Below are 22,676 nucleotides of genomic sequence, written 5' to 3'. Positions count from 1 at the left end.
AGGCTTGTGTGTGTGTTTGTGCTGATACTTAACTTGTTTTTTGTTTAAAGTTTTATTGGTGCTTATAGTTAGCCTTAGTTTAAAAGGCTTATGTGTGTGTCTGCGTGCTTATAGTTTGCCTGTTTTTTGTTAGAAAGCTAATTGATATTGTTGTTGTTGGGTGTGTCCAATATTCTGTCATGGCTGATGACAAGCTCAGACACCCTAAGTTAGGGTTTAAAAAATGTCCTAAATGTCAGCAGAAGATGTCGGTTACAGACTGCCATGTAAATGTGTATACTGCTTGGGTGCATTGCACTTGCAAGAGACATGTGCTGTATGTCATTCCTTTTCCTCTAAAGTCCTCCAAGAGAGAAAAAGGAAGCTTATTGATAGGGGTTTGTTAAAACCTTCCTTCCAGGAGGCTTTGAGTGACCAGGATGGGTCTAGTAAGTCCTCCAAGACTTCTGGAGATTCAAAAAAATCGAACAAATCTAAAGAGTCTGTGATATCGGCTGCACAGGTCTCGGAGCCGGTCCCCGGTCTTGGAACCGGTATCCAAAACTCCTAGATCGCCTCTTCTTCAATCGGTACCATCAGTCCAATCATCTCGATCTTCTGTAAGCCTGTCTGATTTGGATGTGGATCGGGTGGTGCAGAAGCTTTTACAGGCACTGGTCTTTGCCAAATTATCAGCTCTAACCCAAGTGGCTTCGGAGCCGAAGACCCTTATGCCAGCTATATCTGTTCCTCCTCCGAGCCATACCGGTTCTTCGGAGATGGAGGAGTCGTACCTGCTGATTGTGGAGCCTTCAGAGCCGATGCCTGCTCCAGTGTCTTTGGCTCCGTACACTCTGATGTCCTCAGCGTCAATCGAGGACTCTAGGAGCCGACACTGTCTGGTCAGGTCCGGGTCAGGTCCGGGAAGGATAGTCGAACTGACTTGTCAGTTCTGACTTTGCCTCTTGGGGCTTCGGCTCGGATAAGCTCGGCTCCTACCTCGGGCTTGGAGCCCACTGCCCAGATTCCGGAGGTATAGATGGTTTCCTCGGATCCGTCAATCCCTTCACATCGGAGCAGAGGTGCCTTTGAAGCCATGAGGGGGGGAGTTATGTCTCCCAAGACATCCTCAACTTCGGGTCCGGCTTCTTCATCCACTAAAGCACCTGTGTCTGCTTCTGCCTCACAGATTTTTGCTAAGCGCATAGAACCAGAGCCTCAGGAAGCCCCATTTGGTGGCCCATGCTCTTCGGAGACCTTCCCAGAAGCTCCCACTGATGAGGTTCTAAAGAAGAGAGTGTGTAAGAGGAAACATTTGGATTCCCCTCGGGGGTCATTAACATCTGACACTGACTTGGATGAATCAGAAGGGTCCCCACGGTCTCCCTCTGAGTATATCTCATTTGTTGAGATACTGGAAATCCTTAGGCTGAGGGGTGACTGGCAGTCCACCATCCCTACTGAGGACGAGTCACTCCTCCTGAAGGCTTTCAGGTATCAGCCCTCCACCTATTGGGTGTCTCCGCCCTTCAATGAGCTGATGCAGCTGGTCTCACAAAGGGCGTGGGAGTCTCCGGATACTATGGAGCCTGTCCCTAGGAGGCCTAATAAGTTCATATCTGCCCGCCTAGATAAATCCTTCCTGACAAAAGGTGTGCCAGTTGATGTCATGGTGGAGGAAGCTTATTGTTTGTCTTTCCAGGAGGCTTTGACCAGGTGACCAGGCCCAGTAAGTCCTCCCAAGACTTCTTGCATCTACAAAAAAAATCGAAAATCTAAAAAGTCTACTGTGATATAGGCTGCACAGGTCGGAGTCAGGTCCCGGTCGTTGGAACCGGTATCCCAAAACTCCTAGATCGCCTCTTCAGCCACCAAAAAGGAAATGTCTGAAACTTCCTCGTCTGTCCATCCTCCTAACAGAGACTCCAGGATCATGGATAAATATGGGAAGTGCATGTTTAGTTCAGCGACTTTTGCTCTTCGTTCGCTTAACTATGTAACCCATTTTACCAGACTACAAAGAGATCTCCTTAAAGAGATGGGAGATACTGTTTTGGGTACAGTAGCTGCAGGAGCTACAGACAAAGTTGCCACCCAGCTTGCTACCCTCAGTTCTATAGTGAACTCTTCCATGTGCTTCATTTCATATGCAGCTGATGGAATGAGTAGGGCAGCGGGTACAGGAGTTGCTGTTAGGAGACACTCCTGGATGCGCTTGTGTTCATTCGTGGAGCCCTTCAGGTCATCCTTCGTGAATACCCCCTTTGATGACTCGTCCCTTTTTGGGCCTATAGTCAAGGAAACCTTAACCAGGTTTGAGTAGGATGGAAAGACTCTGTCTGCCGTGGGGGTCCATTTTTCCAGCCCTACCAGACCCTACCCCAAGGGTCAAAGGGGAGAGAAAATGTGGTTCTGAAAAGCCCAAGGAGCCTTTCAGGACACACGTGGTGAACCCCCCCTCCAGGGGCAGAGGAGGGGGCAATAATGGAAGACACTGCCCTTGCAGCAGAGGGGGTCCACAACACCAGACCAACAGAGATCACTTCTTTGGAAAGCCTTACCAGCGCTCCTGAACGGAGGCCCAAATGTCCTGCTCTGGAGGCAGTCGGGGGTTGCTTATCTTTGTACTCAGACACCTGGCTCAAAATAACAAATGACAACTGGGTACAAAGTATAATTTCCAGAGGATACTTCATCCCTTTCGCCACACCCTCTCCACTGACAAGGAAAATCCCGGAAGTTCCACCCAGTTACAGGGAACAAGTAACAGTAGAGGTCCACACGTTGCTAAGAAAAAGAGTCATCCAAGCAGTCCTAGCAAACCAGACGGGATCCGGAACTTACTCAAGATTCTTTTTAGTTCCAAGAAAGACAGGGGACTGGAGACCTATATTGGACCTCAGCAGACTAAACAAATCTGTAAAGAAAGAGAAGTTTCGGATGGTCACGTTTCAGTCTATACTTCCCTTCCTAGGGAAAGATAGTTGGATGTGCTCGATCGATCTCCAGGATGCGTACTACCACATAAAATTGGATCATCTGTGCTTCCAGCTAGGAGCCAATCATTACCAGTTTTGAGCCCTGCCCTTTGGTCTCACTACAGCCCCCAGAGTGTTCACCAAATGTATGGCTGTGGTCACAGCTCACCTGAGATGTTTAGGATTCCAGGTGTTTCCATACCTAGACAATTGGCTCCTTACCACCACCCCAGGCATCAACTCCTTCAGGCCAGGGAGTCCACTCTGTCACTCTGCAATCAGCTGGGCTTTACAATAAACTCAGAAAATCGGCCTTGTCGCCATCGCAGCATATCGTCTTTTTCGCGCAGAATTGGACACCACCACCACGCTAAGACTTCCAGTAGAAAGAATTTTACTTCTCCGTCAGCATGTCCGCATTCTAATATCTGAAAACAAGGCACCAGCATCAAAAGTTCTGAAATTGTTAGGTATGATGGCAGCAGCAATTCTAGTCATACAACTAGGTCGTATGCACATGCGGATACTACAATGGCTGTTGTTCACTCAGTGGTCTTACTAAGAGTTCTCCATGTTTCACATGATAATGATCACAAATTCTTGCAAAAAGGATCTTCAGTGGTGGTTGACCTCAGTTCATGTCATGGTAGGATGCCCATTTGTGCTACCACCTTCACCGGCCACAGTGACCACAGACGCTTCCCTGATAGGGTGGTGGTGGTGGGGGGTATTTTCAGGGAAAGACAGCCCAAGGCATGTGGACCGATCAAGAGATGCATCTGCATATCATTGTCCTAGCGATGAGAGCAGTACTTTTTGGCATTGCAGTACTTCCAGGACTCTCTTCCTCTGGGTACGATTGCGATTCAGATGGACAACATGTCAGTGGTCTGGTATTTGAACAAACAAGGAGGAACCAGATCTTACCCCCTTTGTCGCGAGGCCCTCAGAGTATGGCAGTGGGCTATTTCCACCCAACGCTTTCTGTTAGCAATGCACATCCCAGGGAAATCCAACGTGATAGCAGGCAAGTTGAGCAGAGCAATTTTATTGCCCCATGAGTGGTCCATCAAGACGGAAACAGCGGACAGGATATACTGCAGGTGGGGCCAGCCTTGCTGCGATCTATTTACCAGTCACATGAACACCAAATGCAGAAGCTACTTTGCCCTGATTCCCCCTTCGGGAGAAGCCCCAAGGGACGCAGTCGTTCAAGATTGGCCCTCGGGTTTCCTCTATGCATTCCCACCAATCCCCTTGATACCCAAGGTATTACAGAAAGCCAAAGCCCTGGGAAGGACCATCATTCTAATAGCTCCCTATTGGCCTCATAAAATTTTGTTCCCCTTCCTTCTTTTGGAGGACCCCTGGATTCTGGACCCAGTTCCAGACCTTCTGATGCACCAGTTGGGGGAACTTCATCCCTGTCTGCATTCCCTGAAGCTGACAGCTTGGCTGCTCCAATTCCCATCATAGCCAGGTTCCATTTTCCAGTGAGATGAAGCAAATTCTCCTAGCATCTCATAAATCCGCTATGAGAAAGCTGTACCTCAGCAAATGGAAAAAAAAATTCTATATGGGCCTCTAAAAACAATATTGATTACCAAGCCCCTATGCCCTCTATTCTAGATTTCTTAACCATGATATTCAATAAAGGAGCTGCATCAGCAATAGTCCTTGTTCATCTAGCTGCCATTTCCTAACTTTCATCTGGGATTTGAAGGATTAAATATTATGTCACACAAATTATCCAAAGCCTTTTGCAAAGAGACCTTTCATATTAGACCACCTGTGAAATCTCCCTATTCTCCATGGAATCTAAATTTTATGCTTTCCCGCATAAATCATTTGAACCAGCTTCCTTGTGTGACCTCAAATTTTTGTCATGGAAAACCATATTTTAGTGGCAATTACTTCTGCCCGCAGAGTGTCAGAGCTTCAGGCCTTATCCATTAAGCCTCCTTATTTGATTTTCCATGCTGACAATGTCTCAGTTCGAACAAACCCCTCTTTCTTACCCAAAGTTTGCACTGAAACTAATTTCAACCAAAGTATTGATTTGCCAGTTTTCTTCCCCAACCATTCCATCAATTTAGAGCACATGCTGCACAAAATTGATATTCACAGACAGCTCAGATTTTATTTGGATAGAACAAAAGATTTCAGGAAATCAGACCAGCTTTTTGTTTCATTCTCAGATTCCAGGAAGGGTATGCCAGTGACTAAAACAACTCTTTGTAAATGGTTATCTGATTGTATCACCTTTGCTTATTCAGCTGCCAATATGCCCTTACAGCATAAAATTAAAGCTAACTCAACCAGAGCAGTTTCTACATCATCTGCTTTTTCTGCAGACTTCCTATTGATAACATTTGCGGCAGCCATTTGGTCAAAACCTCATACCTTTATCACTCATTACAAAGTTGACAGGGCCTCCTTTGGATCCACGGTCCTGAGAAATATACTCCCGTGAGCCACCCGAGCTTGATGTTGCTTGGCACGCTATCCATCAATAAAGAATGAACAGCGAGATAGAACAACTTCACATAAAGAAGTTATGTACTTACCATAACATTCCATGTGAGTTGTTCATCTCGCCTTCATTCTTATGTCCCTCCCTCCTACCCCTCCTGGGCTTTCAGAAGACCGAGATGCTAGATCCTTCCTCGTCACTCAACCCTTCTATACTTTCTCTCTTAGAGTTATAGAATGACATATGGTATTATTTTATGCAGCAAACAAGATCTGAGGTAACTCAGAGTGCATCATGGGATAAGGACTTGGCCTCGAGCTAATTAAAATCCTTGAGCTTTGGAGTAGGTGCTGACTCGGAGCCGAGGTATCGGCTCCGAAACCATCAGTAAAGAATGAAGGCGAGATGAGCAACTCACATGGAATGTTATGGTAAGTACATAACTTCTTTATATCAGACATGAAATTATATACTTATCATCATGCTAGATCCGTGTTGTCTTGTTTTTATCCAGTTCAACATTCCTTCTTCTATCCCTCAGCCTAAATTGTCATCAAATGGCTGGACCTGACTATGGGCCGTGTCTTTGGACAGCCTTTTCTTGCTGTTCTTCATGTTTTCATCATTATTGACCATTATGTCAAGTAAGTTTTTATAGGTTTTATGGTATAAAATCTTATAACTGTAAGCAGATAGACTTGATCTGAAGTGCTCCAGGGAACTGAGGGAATTATGGGTAGTGGACAAGTAAGAGTCCTGAATCCAAGCTTCTGAAAAAGCACAGAGGTTGGGTCTGTTCAGATCCAATAATCCAAAGGTTGAACCAGAAGAAAACAAGACAACACAGGCCTAGTATTATGCTAAGTACATTGCTTTCTTTTATGTAGGACTGTACAGTAAAGAAAAGATGTCCTTGATCTGTTTATTTAGCAGGGCCAGGATCATTATAATAATGAGGGGATCTGGTGCCGTGCAAAGACTCATTGGTGAGAGCTTGTCAGCATTACTGTATGCATGTGAGGGGGAGGGGGCATGTTTGTGTGTTGTAGCAGGATTGCCTGCTCCACAGGAAACTCCTCTGCTGGTGGGCCTTTTCCTGCCATGCAGTGGAGGTGTCAGGAGAGCTTTTCTTTTGCAGCGCTAGCTATGTTTCTCAGGATTGTATACTGAGCAGGGTACTAGTGGGGGGATTTCTGTGCTCAGAAATAGTACATCTTCCATTTGTAAGCAGTTAGACTGCCATACTTTGTTCTGTTGGTACCAGCTTGTACACTGGTAACGTACCATTTATGAATTGAGTATAATTAGGGTTGAGTACATTTGCATGGGGATTTGGTGGGTGGCATGCTGTGTTAGCACAATGGGAAAAGATTACATACTAGTATTTTCTCCATTATGCTTTTTCTTTAATGAATAACTGTGGGCTTTAGTACACAGGTACACTGCATACCAGTCATGTCAGTGATTAAGAATAGGGCCCAGTGCCCAGAAACTAAACAGATTCCCACATTTCATTGCCCACTTACAGAAGATAGGATGCTTGGAGAGGTTGCTTGTTGCAGAGTACATTCAGCATGCCAAGAAAGACAGGGGACTGGAGACCTATATTGGACCTCAGCAGACTAAACAAATCTGTAAAGAAAGAGAAGTTTCGGATGGTCACGTTTCAGTCTATACTTCCCTTCCTAGGGAAAGACAGTTGGATGTGCTCGATCGATCTCCAGGATGCGTACTACCACATAAAATTGGATCATCTGTGCTTCCAGCTAGGAGCCAATCATTACCAGTTTTGAGCCCTGCCCTTTGGTCTCACTACAGCCCCCAGAGTGTTCACCAAATGTATGGCTGTGGTCACAGCTCACCTGAGATGTTTAGGATTCCAGGTGTTTCCATACCTAGACGATTGGCTCCTTACCACCACCCCAGGCATCAACTCCTTCAGGCCAGGGAGTCCACTCTGTCACTCTGCAATCAGCTGGGCATTACAATAAACTCAGAAAAATCGGCCTTGTCGCCATCGCAGCATATCGTCTTTTTCGCGCAGAATTGGACACCACCACCACGCTAAGACTTCCAGTAGAAAGAATTTTACTTCTCCGTCAGCATGTCCGCATTCTAATATCTGAAAACAAGGCACCAGCATCAGAAGTTCTGAAATTGTTAGGTATGATGGCAGCAGCAATTCTAGTCATACAACTAGGTCGTATGCACATGCGGATACTACAATGGCTGTTGTTCACTCAATGGTCTTACTAAGAGCTCCCCATGTTTCACATGATAATGATCACAAATTCTTGCAAAAAGGATCTTCATTGGTGGTTGACCTCAGTTCATGTCATGGTAGGACGCCCATTTGTGCTACCACCTCCACCGGCCACAGTGACCATGGACGCTTCCCTGATAGGGTGGTGGTGGTGGGGGGTATTTTCAGGGAAAGACAGCCCAAGGCATGTGGACCGATCAAGAGATGCATCTGCATATCATTGTCCTAGCAATGAGAGCAGTACTTTTTGGCATTGCAGTACTTCCAGGACTCTCTTCCTCTGGGTACGATTGCGATTCAGATGGACAACATGTCAGTGGTCTGGTATTTGAACAAACAAGGAGGAACCAGATCTTACCCCCTTTGTCGCGAGGCCCTCAGAGTATGGCAGTGGGCTATTTCCACCCAACGCTTTCTGTTAGCAATGCACATCCCAGGGAAATCCAACGTGATAGCAGACATGTTGAGCAGAGCAATTTTATTGCCCCATGAGTGGTCCATCAAGACGGAAACAGCCGACAGGATATTCTGCAGGTGGGGCCAGCCTTGCTGCGATCTTTTTACCAGTCACATGAACACCAAATGCAGAAGCTACTTTGCCCTGATTCCCCCTTCAGGAGAAGCCCCAAGGGACGCATTCGTTCAAGATTGGCCCTCGGGTTTCCTCTATGCATTCCCACCAATCCCCTTGATACCCAACGTATTACAGAAAGCCAAAGCCCTGGGAAGGACCATCATTCTAATAGCTCCCTATTGGCCTCATCAGATTTTGTTCCCCTTCCTTCGACTTCATCTTTTGGAGGACCCCTGGATTCTGGACCCAGTTCCAGACCTTCTGATGCACCCGTTGGGGGAACTTCATCCCTGTCTGCATTCCCTGAAGCTGACAGCTTGGCTGCTCCAATTCCCATCATAGCCAGGTTCCATAACCTTTCCAGTGAGATGAAGCAAATTCTCCTAGCATCTCATAAATCCTCTATGAGAAAGCTGTACCTCAGCAAATGGAAAAAAAATTCTATATGGGCCTCTAAAAACAATATTGATTACCAAGCCCCTTATGCCCTCTATTCTAGATTTCTTAACCATGATATTCAATAAAGGAGCTGCATCAGCAATAGTCCTTGTTCACCTAGCTGCCATTTCTAACTTTCATCTGGGATTTTAAGGATTAAATATTATGTCACACAAATTATCCAAAGCCTTTTGCAAAGAGACCTTTCATATTAGACCACCTGTGAAATCTCCCTATTCTCCACGGAATCTAAATTTTATGCTTTCCCGCATAATTCTTCCATCATTTGAACCAGCTTCCTTGTGTGACCTCAAATTTTGTCATGGAAAACCATATTTTAGTGGTAATTACTTCTGCCCGCAGAGTGGCAGAGCTTCAGGCCTTATCCATTAAGCCTCCTTATTTGATTTTCCATGCTGACAATGTCTCAGTTCGAACAAACCCCTCTTTCTTACCCAAAGTTTGCACTGAAACTAATTTCAACCAAAGTATTGATTTGCCAGTTTTCTTCCCCAACCATTCCATCAATTTAGAGCACATGCTGCACAAACTTGATGTTCACAGACAGCTCAGATTTTATTTGGATAGAACAAAAGATTTCAGGAAATCAGACCAGCTTTTTGTTTCATTCTCAGATTCCAGGAAGGGTATGCCAGTGACTAAAACAACTCTTTGTAAATGGTTATCTGATTGTATCACCTTTGCTTATTCAGCTGCCAATATGCCCTTACAGCATAAAATTAAAGCTAACTCAACCAGAGCAGTTTCTACATCATCTGCTTTTTCTGCAGACTTCCTATTGATAACATTTGCGTGGCAGCCATTTGGTCAAAACCTCATACCTTTATCACTCATTACAAAGTTGACAGGGCCTCCTTTGGATCCACGGTCCTGAGAAATATACTCCCGTGAGCCACCCGAGATTGATGTTGCTTGGCACGCTATCCATCAATAAAGAATGAACAGCGAGATAGAACAACTTCTCATAAAGAAGTTATGTACTTACCATAACATTCCATGTGAGTTGTTCATCTCGCCTTCATTCTTATGTCCCTCCCTCCTACCCCTCCTGGGCTTTCAGAAGACCGAGATGCTAGATCCTTCCTGGTCACTCAACCCTTCTATACTTTCTCTCTTATAGAGTTATAGAATGACATATGGTATTATTTTATGCAGCAAACAAGATCTGAGGTAACTCAGAGTGCATCATGGGATAAGGACTTGGCCTCGAGCTAATTAAAATCCTTGAGCTTTGGAGTAGGTGCCGACTCGGAGCCGAGGTATCGGCTCCGAAACCATCAGTAAAGAATGAAGGCGAGATGAGCAACTCACATGGAATGTTATGGTAAGTACATAACTTCTTTATATCAGACATGAAATTATATACTTATCATCATGCTAGATCCGTGTTGTCTTGTTTTTATCCAGTTCAACATTCCTTCTTCTATCCCTCAGCCTAAATTGTCATCAAATGGCTGGACCTGACTATGGGCCGTGTCTTTGGACAGCCTTTTCTTGCTGTTCTTCATGTTTTCATCATTATTGACCATTATGTCAAGTAAGTTTTTATAGGTTTTATGGTATAAAATCTTATAACTGTAAGCAGATAGACTTGATCTGAAGTGCTCCAGGGAACTGAGGGAATTATGGGTAGTGGACAAGTAAAAGTCCTGAATCCAGGCTTCTGAAAAAGCACAGAGGTTGGGTCTGTTCGGATCCAATAATCCAAAGGTTGAACCAGAAGAAAACAAGACAACACAGGCCTAGTATTATGCTAAGTACATTGCTTTCTTTTATGTAGGACTGTACAGTAAAGAAAACATGTCCTTGATCTGTTTATTTAGCAGGGCCAGAATCATTATAATAATGAGGGGATCTGGTGCCGTGCAAAGACTCATTGGTGGGAGCTTGACAGCATTACTGTATGCATGTGAGGGGGAGGGGGCATGTTTGTGTGTTGTAGCAGGATTGCCTGCTCCACAGGAAACTCCTCTGCTGGTGGGCCTTTTCCTGCCATGCAGTGGAGGTGTCAGGAGAGCTTTTCTTTTGACAGCGCTAGCTATGTCTCAGGATTGTATACTGAGCAGGGTACTAGTGGGGGGATTTCTGTGCTCAGAAATAGTACATCTTCCATTTGTAAGCAGTTAGACTGCCATACTTTGTTCTGTTGGTACCAGCTTGTACACTGGTAACGTACCATTTATGAATTGAGTATAATTAGGGTTGGGTACATTTGCATGGGGATTTGGTGGGTGGCATGCTGTGTTAGCACAATGGGAAAAGATTACATACTAGTATTTTCTCCATTATGCTTTTTCTTTAATGAATAACTGTGGGCTTTAGTACACAGGTACACTGCATACCAGTCATGCCAGTGATTAGGAATAGGGCCCAGTGCCCAGAAACTAAACAGATTCCCACATTTCATTGCCCACTTACAGAAGATAGGATGCTTGGAGAGGTTGCTTGTTGCAGAGTACATTCAGCATGAAACATTACACCTGCTGACATCGGACTACACTGTTATATTTAATGCTGTTTTTTGCCCACCCCCAGTCTCCTTGTAAACATCAAGCTGCGTGGCCTATTCATGTATTTTTTTCCCATCGGTTCCTTGCATCTGAGAATATTGGGCATGGGAGGTGAGAGTGGGGGATTATGGGAAGTCATCCTTTAGAGATTTAGGGCATTTTTCCTTCTGCTCCTATCACCTCTTCTTGTTGGCCAGCATACCTGGTGCTCACTTAGCTACTGCTTAGGTGCATGCTTCTGAATATCCATTATGTATAGTCATTGAGAGAATTGCTTTTATTGTTAGGATTATGCCCTTATACCGAGCCTTTTTACATGGAGCAGATGCCTTTAGTCTAATCCACAGGTGTCGCTCGTGAAGAGGAGTATGTATCACCCTTCTCTCTACCACAGCTGAGCCATCATCAGCCACATATTCTCTCTGTCCCTGTCTGACTCCTGCAGTACTTGGACTAATCTGAAATAAAATTGTTATAAGTTTAAAGACACATTGACTACATTTTAATTGATATATAATTTACATTTTAGTTAAGATTGTATTCCTCTTTCTGGGCATACACATTCATAACTTAAAAAATAAAAAGGCTTGTCACTTTACAAGTATACTTTATGGAATTTTTTTGCCACTTTTGAATTCTGCACTGTGCTAGTTAAACTTTTACAAATAAAGTAAAGGTACTCATTTCATCTGAAACCTGCTATCTTCTTTTCAAACATCTTTATTAAATTTACACATATGACAAAGGCAATCTTACATTTATATAAATGAAAAACATACAAATGATATCACTTTAGTTACAAACAGCTTACATCACAGACACCATTGAAACAACTATAGTTATAAACTAAACCATCCAGTCACTGTCAGTTAAGCATTATATAGCTCATTCAAATCCTACCTCTTAAACCTCGTTCTTGCTCTGCATATATTGTCCCCACAGTTCCCATATTTTTCCTATGTAGTTTACTCCTTCCCTTTTCTAAAGATCACAATTCCAGTTGTTTTATCTCTGTTAGTATATTCACTACTACTACTAGTAAAGTTGGTCTAGACTTTGATTTCCATTTTCTAGTAATTGTTTTTTTTGGCAGCCACCATAATTAGACTTAGCCATGCTTTACTATGTCTAGGCAATTCCGATTATGTAGCATAACAAAAAATCATCTCCCCAGTCAGTCCAGTCTGCACGCCCAGCATCTCTGACAGAGTGGTCTGCAGGGAATCCCAAAAGTCTGCCAGCTCATCACACATCCAAAAAATATGTTCCCAGCTACCTCTTTCTTGCCCGTCACACTTCCAACATTATCTACCCGAGGAAAAATTCTTGGAGTCTACTTGGGATATAAAAATATCTATGTAAACACTTCCAGGCAAAGATCCTAAATCTTCTAGGCTTTGTTGCATATTTGGGAGATATAAATATATCCGTCATTGTCTCATTGAGAATTGCTTATCCAATCTCTCTTCCCAATCCTTTCTAAGCTCCTCTGATTGATTCTTATAACTATCATGCAATATTTTATATGCTTTACCAATTATTCCTTTTTTAATGGCAGCTTCTGTTAAAAAGTCTACCAGTGCTGGTCTTTCATTTAGGAGCCCCCTATTTCTCTTTGCCTATACTCTGATATCAATCCTTGGTAGGGAAGGCAATCTCTAACCTGCAGTCCAAATAAATTCTTGGCCTCTTTCCATTCTGTTACCTTTTCCTTTCTAGTTATTTGCTCCCAGTGCCTTGGTTCTTTTGCCAGTGTCCTCCAGTAAATTCCAGCCCCCCTCTTGCCTATTATCTGTATCCCTGACCACTGTCAACCCTGTCGGCAAAATCTCTTTTCTCTATTCACGTGCTGGTTTGGTTCTTAGAATACTCCTTGCTGTTTTATGAATGTAATTCTCTATATGATTTTGGTTGTTTTCTTTAAGAGTTTGCATTGAAAATCCTAATTTCTCCTTATTTATTGAGCTTCCTCCCTGTGTCAGCATAATTCCTTTCCACTTTGAATTGTAGTTTTCTGCTTCTGCTATGTATAAGAGCTTTAACTGTGCTGCTCTAAAATACCCCCTCAAATTAGGTAATCCTAGTCCACCTTGTTCTATTGGTAGAATCAGCTTATCCCACTTGACCCTTGCTATCTTCCCTTCCCAGATAAAACCCTTCAACTCTTTTTTAATTGCTATCCACATCTTTTCCGGTTGATAAAAGTATACCTGACCTGTGTATAAGACTAAATGGACTAAAAACATTTTAATGGCTTATATTTTAGTATCCATATCCATATAACAAAACTTCCAGTTTCTCAGTTTTTGTATTATCTTCTGTTTAGTCGCTTCCCACATATCCTTAGCTGCCACCACAGAGTCATTTCTAATCCTACTCCTAAATATTTCATTTTATCATGTCCCCCATAAATATGGATATTGTTGGACAGATTCGTGTGTGGGTACATAATTTACTGCTATTGCCTTTGTTTTAACTTCATTAATTTTGTATCCCGAGAAGATCTGAAACTGTCTTAAAATGTTCCACAACACTGTAATGTCCCTTTCTGTTTTTGTCAAGTATAGAATAATCGAACTAAAAAACGAAACTATCAAACCGTGAAGAAACAGATGAAAGCAGAGCTCCTTAACGAAACACTGTTTAATTCTTGAAGTGCGATAATTTCAGTACACTTTTCGTTGGGAACAGACCCAACTTCATCAGAATGTTAAAAAATCAGTCAAACAAAGAACCATGGACTAAGCAATATATACATCAAATACTGAGCACGCCCTTCCTGAATCCTAATTAAGTAATTAGTTTAATTTAAAAGAGGGATTCAGTTTACTGAGTGCACAAGCTCTCTAGTAGGAAGTAACTTTGAAAGGGTGCCCAAACTAAAAACAAGTTTAAAATTAGTAAAAGGTAAAAAGTAAAAAGTATGTCTTGATGAGGGACTTGTTTTAACTTGTTGAACCACATACCAACGCATAAAAAATATGTATGTGAGTTCACAGGCATTGTCTAAACTTTTAAAACAATAACCAGAACAGTAGATGAAAAAAGTCCTGTATGAAATAATTGAAACCAAAGTGTTGAAATGTTTCCAGTGTCAAATGACCACTTTAGCGCACCAGACATTATTGATTTCAATCACCTAGTTCCAAATGGAAGTTCGTGCCATCTCACCATAATACTATGAGGAGTAACTAATACATCCTCATTGTATTTGAATGGGTAGGTGCTACCTGTCAGTGTTGACTAAAGTTATTTATATTCATAATGTTTCCTGCATGTACATATACTAAGACTACACATGATGTATTGTAAAATACTATCATGGAATCTTGAGTATGTACAAAAAGTGTATTATGTGTACAGGGACTAGTCGATAGGTCAAGTTAGGTTTAAAGTCTATCTTTCAAGGTTTTTTAATCTCAAAATACAGGCTATTGAGCTTGTTTCATTAATTCCTGGCCACTGGTTAGCATTTGTCCTGAGCTGCCAGATAAGTTCTTTTCTCTCTAACTTTAGTGAGTCGTAGCCCCCTCTAGGGTCTCTAACCTGTTGGTCTATAACCCTGAACTTAAATTCATGGTCAAGGTGTTCATTGTGGTGTCTAGCTAGTGCACTGACCTGGTTGTTGTTCCTGATGTTGTATATATGTTCATACACCCTTTCTTTAAGCTTTCTATCGGTCTTACCGATATAGAAAGCAGGGCATTGGAGGCACTTTGCTAGATACACCACTTGCATGCTGTTACAATTGGCCTTGAAGTTGGTTTTATAGTTCAAGTCACCTATCTGAAAATCACGTCCCTCATCTACAAATTGACAATATTTACACATGTTACACTTGAACATACCCATTTGGGTTTTGTATAGTTGCCTATCATTTTCCAATAGTTGTTTTAAATTACTCCCCCGTTTGTAAGTTACTAGGGGTCTGTCTGGTAGTACCATTCAATATTTACTGTCACTTAGCAGTAAATCCCAGTTCTTTAACATTATTCTGTGTAAGTCATGGGAATCCATATTGAAAGTACTACAGAATCTCCATGAAAAACTAGTCGTGTCAACTAACCTACTGTTCTGTGTAGAAATGTCAATCTGTATGTCCTTGTTCCTACCCAATATAGGGACATAGACTTTCAGGGTCCTTTTGGCTTTGACTTCATCAACAATTTCTTGCAAGAAGTTAGGGGGGTACCCTCTCTTTAAGAAAAACTGAGTCAACAGGTCACATTCCTCCAGAAACTCAGTGTCTTTGCTTACCATTCTAGCTGCCCTAACCAGTTGGCCTTTTACCACTGATTTCTTCTGGTGTTTCGGATGGCAGCTAGAATAGTGTAGGAATGAGTTAGAATAGGTGTCTTTTCGATGAATTTTAGATACCCATTTTTTACTATCATAATCCTTCCTCAGATCTACATCTAAGTAGTTGATCCTGTGTTTATTATAATTATACGTGAAAGACAGAAAGTCAGTAGAGTTGTTAAACTCCATCAGCATTTTCTCGATTTCCACATCAGTTCCATCGAATAACAAAAATATGTCATCCAGGAACCTCGTGTAAAAAATTAGTTTGGCATTGGGAACTATTTGGAAACACAAAGGATCTTTCCCAAAATGCCATCACCAAGTTAGCTATGCTGCCCCCGCATGGGGAGCCCATAGCTACACCAATTTCCTGGTGGTAAATGGCATCTTGGAACATGAGGTAGTTGTAAGAGAGAACAGTGTCAATCAATTCTCCCGTCAATAAAACTTCATCAAGTGGTGCCCGCAAAGTGCCTCCAATGCCCTGCTTTCTATATCGGTAAGACCGATAGAAAGCTTAAAGAAAGGGTGTATGAACATATATACAACATCAGGAACAACAACCAGGTCAATGCACTAGCTAGACACCACAATGAACACCTTGACCATGAATTTAAGTTCAGGGTTATAGACCAACAGGTTAGAGACCCTAGAGGGGGCTACGACTCACTAAAGTTAGAGAGAAAAGAACTTATCTGGCAGCTCAGGACAAATGCTAACCAGTGCCCAGGAATTAATGAAACAAGCTCAATAGCCTGTATTTTGAGATTAAAAAACCTTGAGAGATAGACTTTAAACCTAACTTGACCTATCGACTAGTCCCTGTACACATAATACACTTTTTGTACATACTCAAGATTCCATGATAGTATTTTACAATACATCATGTGTAGTCTTAGTATATGTACATGCAGGAAACATTATGAATATAAATAACTTTAGTCAACACTGACAGGTAGCACCTACCCATTCAAATACAATGAGGATGTATTAGTTACTCTCATAGTATTATGGTGAGATAACGAACTTCCATTTGAACTAGGTGATTGAAATCAATAATGTCTGGCGCTAAAGTGGTCATTTGACACTGGAAACATTTCAACACTTTGGTTTCAATTATTTCATACAGGACTTTTTTCATCTACTGTTCTGGTTATTGTTTTAAAAGTTTAGACAATGCCTGTGAACTCACATACATTTTTATGCTATATGTGGTTCAACAAGTTAAAACAAATCCTCATCAAGACATACTTTTTACTTTTTACCTTTTACTAATTTTAAACTTGTTTTTAGTTTGGGCACCCTTTCAAAGTTACTTCCTACTAGAGAGCTTGTGCACTCAGTAAACTGAATCCCTCTTTTAAATTAAACTAATTACTTAATTAGGATTCAGGAAGGGCGTGCTCAGTATTTGATGTATATATTGCTTAGTCCATGGTTCTTTGTTTGACTGATTTTTTAACCTTCTGATGAAGTTGGGTCTGTTCCCAACGAAAAGTGTACTGAAATTATGAGCTCTGCTTTCATCTGTTTCTTCAAAGTATAGAATAATGTCATCTGCAAATAGAGCCAGCTTTTCCTGACTACCATACTAATTATATCCTTGAATTTCTGAGTCCCTTATTTTCTTTGCCAGTGATTCTAAATATAATGCAAACAACCAAGGGGAAAATGGACAACCCTGCCTGGTTCCTCTACTCAAGCAGAAATTATCGGAGAGGACCCCACCCACTTTAATTTGCGCTTCCAATCCCTCATATATTCATCTAATCAGCCTTATACTTACATCAGGGAAAGCAAATATTTTCATTGCCCTGCTCATGAAGTCCCAGTCAACTTTGTCAAATGCTGTCTCTGCATCAGGACCAACCAATAAAAGTGGTACTTTCTTATATTCTGCTTCCCTCTGGATCATCAATGTTCTGTTAATATTCTCAAATGTTTGCCTCCCCTCCACAAAATCACACTGATCCATATTTATCAATTTTCGTATCACATTTGCCATTCTTTTAACCGTTATGGACATAAACACTTTATAATCATGGTTCAGTAGTGAAATGGACCTGTATGAGAATAGATCCAGTGGATCTTTACCCTCTTTAGGTATTACCGTTACTACCGCCTTCTTCCAGGATGCTGGTACTTCTCCTCTTAAAATACTGTTAAACAAAACCTTCCAGTTCTTAATCAGTTTTTTCCCTCCTAACTTCCAAACTTCCACAGGAATACCATCTTTTCCTGGGGACTTTCCTGTAGATTGGTTATACATGACCATTTTTATCTCATCCCTTCCTGTCTTAACTGTTAGTAATTGAGCCTCATCTATCTCTGTCTTTGACATATTTAATTCTTCCATAAGTATTTCCTTTTGTACCTTTTCTTGATTTCCATATTTTTCTGCATTATACATATTTTCATAAAATTTCCGAAATGTTTCTAATACTTCGGTTATCTTCCTTGTTATAGGCTCCCTAAGCTTGGTGACTGTCCTTTCCTCTTTTTGTTGCCTGAGTTGTTGTGCTAGAAGTTTTTGTGCTCTAAAATTATTATTAAAAAACAGTTGCTTAACACCAGTCTTTCTAAACTCATGCATATTATCGAGGCAATCCCTTATTTTCTGTTTAGCATTCTGCACTTGCTCTGTTTCTTGTTCTGAGAGATTCCCCCTATTTTGCAATAGTTTAACTTTCGTCAGTCCCTCTAAATAGTTCTTGTTACTGTTTAGCAATATCTCCCTTTTTTTATTTCCAACCTAATTTTAAACTCCACTTTAATTTTATCCCACTCCTTAGCTATGTTTTCAGACGATAACTCTATCTTTTCTAGTCGCTCCTGAATTAATTCCACACCCCATTCCATAAATTCCTCTCTTTTCAGCTGGTAGGTGGGAAAGTGCCAGTGTCTTATTTTCATTTCATTACCTTGCGTTTTTATTTTAGTTATTATTGGTGCATGATCTGAAATAGTTATTAGGTGCATTTCAAGACCTTCAATTAAATGCACATGTTTCTGTGCGATATAAAATATATCTAGCCTAGCCCAGTTTTTGTATCTCGGTGAGTAATATGTAAATTCACTCCGAACTCCTAGTACTGAATTCACATCTTCCATGCCAAACATTTTCATAAATGTATTCAAAAATCTACCCTCCCTTGTTATATTTCTCTTCTAGGCCCCCAGACACATCTTCACTGTTGCAAATCAAATTCCATTCTCCACCTACAAGTAATATTCCTTAATGAAAGATGATTATTTCTCCCAGAATTTTCTTTAGCTTCATTGTAGCAGTTTTAGGACGGGATGTAAATATATGCCAGTGTAATCCTCCTCCCTAGCCAGTAGCCCCATGTATCTTCCATTATTATCTTTTTTCCCTCTTCTATCACTATTGGAGCTCCTCTTGCAAATAATACTCCATTTTTCCTTTGCCCCAAATATTCCGCTGAATAACCATACTGAAAACCTTTCTTTATCAAATTTGCATGTTCAGTTCATTCCAGGTGTGTCTCCTGTAGCATAACTATTTGCATTCTACATTTTTAAATATAGTTCACTACTCTTCCTTTTTTATACTTATCTATAAGACCATTTAGATTGGAAGACATTACAGAAAGCATCATTTTCTTATATAGTTATTATTACCACCTTTTATATATAACCGCTCTTTTGCCAAATGTCTAGTTCCAACTTTTATGTTACACATATACACTGTTTGGCAGGTTGGTCTTTTTATACACTTGTTTCATGGTGTATCCATTTGCTCCTTTGTCACATCTTGCATAACTTTTTTTTTTTTTGAAAGCCCTCAAACAGAACAAACAACTTCCCCCCAACAAAACCTCCTAAAACCTTTGAACTTTACAATAACACACAAAACTATGTTCATCTTCAAATATTGAAGTTTTTGTTTCCTAATAAGAACATAAGTTCTAAGTTGATAGCTACACAGACAGGCTAAAGTTAACCAAAAAGAAAGGATAGTCATACTAAGATGCATAGTACAGCCTGTGCTATTAGTAAGTGCTGTTTGATTTTTTATATCTATGTAACTCTCCAAGTTGAGAAACACTTGAGTGATTTCAGTAAACACTTTCTCCAAGATATTTTCTTTATCAAATTGTCTTCTAGTGACATGCACACCAGACACAAAACTGCTATGGGTACCTTGTTTATCGGAAAAAAAGTCTTACAATATTCAATATTCTTTTTCATTTACATGCTTTATAATAAACTTGTTACTGGATAATGCCTAGGGTTTTTACCCAGTCATTTCCCTATGCAAGCATGGGGAAAATCACACTGATTTTTCTTTTGTCATACTGTCTTAAAAAGATCCTTCCGCTCTCCCCCAGCTCCTCCCCTCCTCATTCTTTTTTCATTGCAGTGCCTGCATTTCTCAAAACTGGACAAAGAAAAAGAGAGAAGGGTGAACAAGAAAAACAAAAGCACCTGTTTATATTAGTATCCCTATTGCATTTAAAAAACCTGAGAGAACTTTACTTCAAGTCTAACCGTTTTTGCATTATCTTTAAAGCTGTCACACATGGGAAAACCCCTGATTGTTTTCAGGGAACATTACGTTCTTTTTACTTCTTTTTCCTCAGCCAGTCCCCTTCCACCAGACTGTCTCCTGTTCTTCTTTATCAGTTTGTCTCCATGGCGGCATGAAGAGCAGCTGCAGAAATGCTACTTAGTATACATATTTGCAAGTGCTAGAAAAAAAACATTTCCCCATGCAAGAATGAAAAATAGCACATTAATTTGAACTCTGTCATGCCCCCTTAACCAAGTTCCCTCTTTCCTTATTTTATTTATTTATTTTTGTTGATCATTACATTGCCTATGTTTCTCAAAACTGGACAAAATGAGAAGAGGGGAGAACACCTGTTTACAATCTCCAGTACATCCAAAAATAGCATGCAAAGAAAACCGTCCAACACAGATACTATTAACACTATTAAGAAAAGAAAGTGTTTTCTTTACTTACAGTTAGCGTTCTTCCCTCTCTTCCCCTCCTCAAAGCATTTTTTTCAAACATTAATGACATGAAGTAGGGCATATACTTGAGTCCCCTACTCAGCAAACAGAAGTCCAGTGTTTCCAGATTTTTTCGTGCTGTCACATTTCACAAATATAATTAATGCTTTGTAATCCCACATTAAGTTACTGATTATATTATTGTTCTTCTCCATCACCCAAATCTTGTCTCTGCTTCATTTCCAACGTACTCTTGATTTTATTATGGTCAACTCTCATGCTCCCTTCTTCTCTCCAATATTTTCCGTTGAAATACTGGAAAAGGTTTCACAGATGCAGTCTCTCAGTGGTCTTTATTACCAGAGGAGTGAGAAGCCGAGTCACCTTCTGTTTCACATCTCAGTTTTTGTTGGACAAACTTTTGTATTTCTCCTTAGCATGCACTTTATCAAAAATTTATTTTGTCCCGCCAGAGAAGAATACCTTGAAGACAGTTGGATACAGCAGTTTGAATCTCACACCTCTCTGCATTCTCTGAATACAGGGATGAATTTACTCCTCTTATGCCTGGTGTACAATGAGTAATCATTCTCTACAGACTCTCTGCTGTCACCTACTTTTAGTATTTTGTCCTTCTGCCACAGTTTTGACAAAATCAATTATTTCTGCTGGTAGGATTGCATCCTTACTACTAAAGGTGTAGGTTGCTTTCTTATAGTTAGATTTGGAGCATACACACAATGTGCCTGTTCAACTAATAAGTCCTGCTGTGGAATACCAGTCCAGTTGCTTATTTGTGCTTGCATAAATTTAATGCAGTCTGTTCCTTCCAGCTTCTCTAGTATAGCTGAAAATTTCAAGCTTTCCCTATGTGCTGTCTCCTCTAATTCTGTTATTTTTTTAAACATCTCTTCCTGAGCAGTCTCATATTCAGCCAGCGTTTTCTTCAACCTCTAATTTTTGCAGCTTTATCATATCATCTGAACATCTGTTTAAACATTCTTCCATTTGTTTCAGCCTCTGTTTAAACCTTCTTCAATTTGTTTCAGCCTTTTGTTGTTTGTGATGATTTACTGCATCAGTGTTTTGTTTATTTTAATCAGGTCTGTATGCAGTTGTCTTATCCTGTAGGTTGTTGGAAGTCATTTCTGAAGGTTGCATTACTTTTTGCTGAACAGCTGCAGAACTCTCCCTAGTCAGTGTTTCTTCCTCACTTTTTGTAGCTAATTGTTTTCCAGGTCTTCTGTATTTCTTTATTCCTGGCATCCAGGCAGTGTACTTACTAGCCAGTTACTGAAATTCACCCATAAACACAAGTCTACTGGCCTCCTCTGCTGAGTTTCTGTTTTCACACTGGAAGAGCTATAAACAAGCTGTCACTCAGTGTGCAGCCATCTTGGAACTCAACCTGAAACCTGCTATTTGCAGACTGAATGTGAACAGTCTGGAAGCAAAACTGTAGTTTGAATTAAAAAAATAGATACAATAATCGTGTTATATTATGATGCAAAACTAAAGTGAAAGTTGATAATGTCTTTGGAAAATGTTATCAGAATAGAAACTGTTTAGAGCATGGTGTTCCCGGAATTTTAACAGAGGTACTATGTATTCATTGGGATCTACTTTGACTTTATCTTTTTCAGATATAGGGTTCAGTCTACCTGAGGCCAATTTTACTGTTGCCAGTATAGTCAAGAGTGTGTTTAGTTGATGTATTATGTTTTTGCATGGGAGGTTGTACCCCCTCCACTCTGCAGTACAGGTAGTGTACTCCACACCCCTTGATCTGTAAATATACTGTGTCTGAGGTCACATCACGCAGAGTGAAGTATATCAAGTTATTTCTCTTTTCTCTAAGTTAATGCATCCTGGGAGGTAGTATATTTAGTGATAAGAGGTGTGTGGGTACTACTGCATGTCATGAAATGCAGGGGTCAATCTCCCTACAAAAGTGTTGTAGGAATGTACTTTTTCCATTCTTAATTGCTACAGTCAGATACAAAGGCTTTATGCTTCAGTCTGTAAGTCAGGCTTCTGTAAGACCAACTTTCAAATCTTGAAATACATCCATTCATTGTATATGGAATTAATTGTTTAAGAACAAATTCAATGACATTCTGTACCCATGTCTATCAGATGTAATGTTATTTTGGTTCCTTCC

The 22,676-nt window shown here is 40.8% G+C and overlaps 1 protein-coding gene across 2 annotated transcripts in view; it reads left to right on the top strand.

Annotated features, from left to right (window-relative positions):
* ELOVL4 (ELOVL fatty acid elongase 4) overlaps window positions 1-22,676 on the top strand; it is a 771,086-nt gene that overhangs the window by 354,697 nt on the left and 393,713 nt on the right. The gene's annotated exons all lie outside the window — the stretch shown is intronic.

The sequence above is a fragment of the Protopterus annectens genome, chromosome 1.part1 (genome assembly GCF_019279795.1).
Source record: "Protopterus annectens isolate FY-2018-M chromosome 1.part1, PAN1.0, whole genome shotgun sequence".
Classification (NCBI taxonomy): domain Eukaryota; kingdom Metazoa; phylum Chordata; order Ceratodontiformes; family Protopteridae; genus Protopterus; species Protopterus annectens.
Note: the sequence above shows the minus strand (reverse complement) of the source record. Positions and strands in the feature narration are given on the sequence as shown.